This window comes from Dysidea avara, chromosome 6 (genome assembly GCF_963678975.1).
Source record: "Dysidea avara chromosome 6, odDysAvar1.4, whole genome shotgun sequence".
Taxonomy (NCBI): domain Eukaryota; kingdom Metazoa; phylum Porifera; class Demospongiae; order Dictyoceratida; family Dysideidae; genus Dysidea; species Dysidea avara.
The window spans coordinates 3896110-3901466 of NC_089277.1; positions in this window are offsets into that span (position 1 = coordinate 3896110).

The window sequence follows — 5357 nt, forward strand, 5'->3', positions numbered from 1 at the left end:
GATTTAAAGATCTGTATAGCTGTATGAAACTTACGACGTTCCACCAAAGTAAAGGAAAACTTGCTCTGGTACAATGCTGGCAATTTTTTCATAAACTTAGAGTGAGTTCTTTCAATCAGTGCAGTAAACTTAGCGGTGGTGGGGCACCACACAACATCACAGTAATCAAACAATGGTAGGACAAAAGCTGAATAAAGCAAACATAGCACTGCAGGTGTCAAAGTTCCATACCGAAAGATTGATGAGAGTCTTGATCTAGCTCTAGAGGCTATATTAGTGATATGTAAGGACCACGATAATGTGGGATCAATTATAACACCCAAATATCGAACAGAGTCAACTTGGCTTAAAGCCATACCCCCAATTGAGACATTAAAACTTTTGCCCGAAATTCTTTGCCGACTTCCAATGAGCATGGCAGTTGACTTCACAACATTAAGACATAAATGAGAACTACTGATCCACCGAGCTACCTTGTCCAAATCAGATTGAACTTGTGCTTCCACAACACCCAAGTCTGAATGGCATGGAGTGGGTTGAACTGGCTTCCGGCTAGGAGTCGCATAGTCACGGACAAACATTCAAAATTTTGAATGCCCATCGATACTTTTTGAGAAGACCATCAGTCTCGCCCCAGACCACAGCAAGGTCTGGGGGCGAGACTATTCAGCAGCCTGAGCAGCGTGAAAAGTTATAAGTGAACGTGAAACCCAAGCGGTGAAACCCTTCATATATTCAAGTTATAGTTTTCGTACATCTACAGTGTAATTGGAGGCAACTGGAACACTACAAAATATCGTAATAACACAGGTAAGCAGTGCATCGCTCACGCTCCAGCAGTCACTATCATGTTTTTCTGCTGCCAAATGCAGCAAAAGTTGTAGGCTCTATGGGCGTTTTTGGGGCATAGTGATATACTGTATATTAGATCGGTCAGTCTGGTTTGTTGTTGTCTGTAGCAGTGAAGTACAGTACTAACGTAGCTTTTCCAGTCCAAAAATATTGAATCTCCTGTCTCCGCCTTCCCCGCAGTTTTTAAAAAGGGGGATATGTAATGCTAGTAGCCGTAAAGGAAGTCGAGCCTTGTGTCACAAAATAGAGAGAAGTGACCGTTAAACCTTTTTTTCCGAACACACAGAACAGATGAGAGAAAAACCATCAGTTTGAAAACACAGTAACAGTATAATTATATCCTCGGACACATGCTACCACAAATAGGGCAATATAAGCTCCACAAGTGGGTATGGCAAGGGTAACAAAAAAACAAAAACAGCATTACATACACACTCTATTAAAAAGTTGATAAGCTGGGAAGTGGTCATGATCACAATCACCCTAGTCTGGGGTCCACTTTTATGGAAGTCCAAATAATGCAGAACCACATCATACAGGTTTTTAAAGGTGTGCTTCTAAAATCTAGGCAAACCCGTGGATAGTTAGAGTTGTTGTTTGGTCATGTTCCTGTAGTGCCCTTTGATGATTAAAAAGTTTTGATTGATACAAAATACACAACTTGATATGCTAACTAGCTAGTTACAGTCAGTAGAGAATGGGATTACCACATTCAATTGGTTATGTTGTGCCATTTGTTTCAATATTATCAACTCGGTTTGATTGCAAGCTGGAATTGAAGGAACCAATGTTCTATACTAACTTTTTTGATGCCACCAAATTATGTGTATATTGCACTGCTATTGTGTCTGCCTGTATGTATGTGTGTGTGTGTGTACTTTTGTCCCTCCAATGAGGAAGAGCAGCTCTGAGAGGTTAAATAATCAATCTATCATAATAATTTGTGGTTGTACTTATTTGATGGCCTTCACTTGTTTTTGATGCCTGGTATGCATGACAGTCATCACATTTTATTAGCTAACCACATCATGTAAAAGTAAAAGTGGGTAAATGCTGCATCTTCAATAGTAACTGCATTCAAATGGTGCAGCAATCGAGTGTTTCACTCAGTTTACATATATCTTGTCACATGTTACTAAAGTTCCGTGTAATCAATATGCACGTAAATGCATTGCAGAGTTTCTGAGGGTCTCCATTTCAAAAAAGGACTGTATTTCATGCGATAAATTTATTGCTTCTTGCAACATTGGTGAGCAAAATGTGTAGAGTGTGCGGTATGGCTTCTTACATGTTACCAAAAATGCATAGTTCATTTTCGTTATGGTTGTTATACTATTCCAAACATGTAGAACGACATTCTTTGGTCAATCAATTAAAGAAACCACATGGGCCATACAAAAATACCTCCATGATACTGTCAATTTAGACCGTACGCTTATCTGTAAGCACCACTGAGCTATCATATTGGTAATACCAACAAAACAGCAATCTCCCTTATTTTTCAGCTCTATTGATCACTTTTCATATTTATTGCATTACATAAAAATCACATTTCACTATAAAAGCAATGCAGCTCATTAAAATGTATAGAAACAGGATCAATTAAGTCACTACTGGGTCTGGGACTTTTTCTGCGTTCTTCAACGTTTCAGTTACATGTTTCTGACTCCCTGTATTCATAGACTCTAGCCTTCTCACAGGTCCCTAGTGGGGTAGCATTTAATAAACAACATTACTCATTACTTTTAAAAGATACAAGATAGTACCTACGTTGACACTAATTCACATTGCATGTGTGTAAAGAGATAAAGTGCTGCAGGTTGATATCTTCTTCAGTACAACAAAATCACAGGGAGTAACAAGTGGCATGTCATCCATATAGTAAACACAAAATTACCCTTGATTACAACATTGTTTGAAGTACATATAATTTATTATTATGTGGTTAGCCACATGGTTACATGTGGTTAGCCACATGGTCACATGAAATGTTGAATCCTCAGGTTAACTCCAAAGGATTAATTAATTGTGTCATTATCGCTAACTTTAGGGATTTATAATCTGACCGACTTCCTCTGGTAATTATACACAAGGGAATTAAGTTATCCGCAGATGAAATCAGATAAAAACTGCAACTTAGAGTGCAGTAGTGGATGTGCTATAGTAGTAATGCAAAACAGCCTAGCAGTAACTAGATACCACTATACATTCCTCTTGCCTAGTATAAACAAGGTAAGTGATTACCTTCAGATGCTGGGAGACTACAGTGAGTGAAACATTTCCACAATACACTGAAATATCAGTGAGAACCTGGATGTGGCTGTACAGTTCTGTGATGCTGGATAAAGACCTGTACCGTAAAATTTCTCTCATTTAAGCTTTTAAATGCCCTGGAACATTGCCTAATTGATCACCATGCATTTCTCTTCCTGAGACAAACCACCCTATAACCATGACGGAATTAGGAATTAAATGTCCACTAGTTTATCTACAGGTGTAGACAACCTCCCTTGTTTCACTATTTTTAAGGCTATGTTCCCTAATTGACTTTAATTTTTCCTTCTTGTTTGTTTACTTCACATTTTTTGTAATATAAATATAATTATGACTGGTAAACCAGTAGATACCACATCAAAAGAAAGAATGGCACCAAACTTAATATTTTTGAATGGATGCATGCCCCAATTATCGATTACAGAAAAGTTCATTTTCAGCTGCTATGTTTGGCCACTACAACAACATTAGGAAAAGCACCTCTGCAATCAATCTAGTTACTATGGAAAATACGGATAATTTCAAAGGTAGGGAAGTCATTACAAGCTAGCTACCACAAATTGACACCTTGCATTGTTAGCGAGAAGAAATGAGATACGAAGGAGGACAAAGGTAAGTCCATGATGCGTACGTTGTACGTCTACAGTATGTCAACCATAGCCATAGCTGTTATTAAGTTACACTTGTCTCGAGGTATCAGGCAGGCAGTTAAATACTCACTAGAAAATTCCACTAAAAAATTTAATTGTGTAGCAACTTATCAGAAGCATTCTTGGTCTTTCTAAAGACACTTGTGGTCTTGATTCTACCTAACCAAAACAGCAAAGGTGCCATGTAGGTATTGTGAGGCTGATTTCTGGTTGATATTTATTTGTGACCTCCATATACATTTCCCACCATACAATTCTGTCACTCACATCACTTATTACTATCATGTTTCTAAACGAATTCAGCTAATGCCATCTCTATCCTGGTACAATAATGGCTCAAATAAAGGCATGGATATGCAAACATAAAGGGTCGCTATAAACTGAAGTATATGATTCTGATTTTTCATTTTGTTGTTTCGTTCCAGGTTTTATAACTTTACACACACAAATAGATTTAAGTAACACAATTATGCATCTTACCACAATGTCAATCATGCTGTAGTTCTCCAAATCTGGAACAAAAAAAAACAAACAGTACAATAATACACAGAGCCTGTCCTACTATGATGCAGCACTTAAGTGAATCCTTATATGAACATGTTTATGGTCATTTATGATCTCATTGTGTCTTAGCAACACATGTTAATGGGGCTTGTTCCTAGCAACACATGTTTATGGAAAAGGTTGTATACTGATGATAGGTTGTAATAATTGGAGTTGGAAGTCCTGGGATAAATATTGATTTTTACTAACTGTTTGGCTGTAAATGAACAAAGCTTGGTGTTCTAGGTACAGAAAACATAACAGTCCAACTAACGAACTGATGCTAAAGTAGGGATTAATATCAAGGATTTGAAACCTCATGAAGGGATAAATTCAGCAGTTAACTAAACGAAACAGAACTTACCAAGTAAAATCAAATGTTTGAATAGTGGTTCAGGCATATGAATAGTGTGGAAATTAGTCAGTGAATTTTCTTATTGCTGCATCACTAGTAGACCATGTATGGTAGAAGTGCTATACTAAATATTCAATGTGGATAAGACTGGGATGAAGATTTGATAATTCATTTGATTCGTATCATTCATTCTTATTCAAACCTTTGATTTTACTTGGCAAGTTCTGTTTCATTTAGTTAACTGCTAAATTTATCCATTCATGTCCTTGTTATCAATCTCCACATTTGCATCGGTTTGTTAGTTGGACTGTTATGTTTTCTGTGTCTAGAACACCAAGCTTTGTTCATTTGCAGCCAATCTGTTAGTAAAAATCAATATTTATCCCAGGACTTCCAACTCCAATTATTACAACCTATCATCAGCAGTAGCTAACATTACAACCTTTTACATAAACATGTGTTGCTAGGAACAAGCCCCATTAACATGTGTGGCTAAGACACAGTGAAATAGGTGCCCATAAACATGTTCATATAAGAGGCAGTGGCGGATCCAGAGAGGGACACAGGGGGTACATGCCCCACCCTCCCCTCCCCTCCTCCCCCCACATCCCTTTCAAAAAAAATTGCATAAAAGATCGAGATACTCTAATAGAGCAGTCACTCTAATAAAGCGATCACAGTGT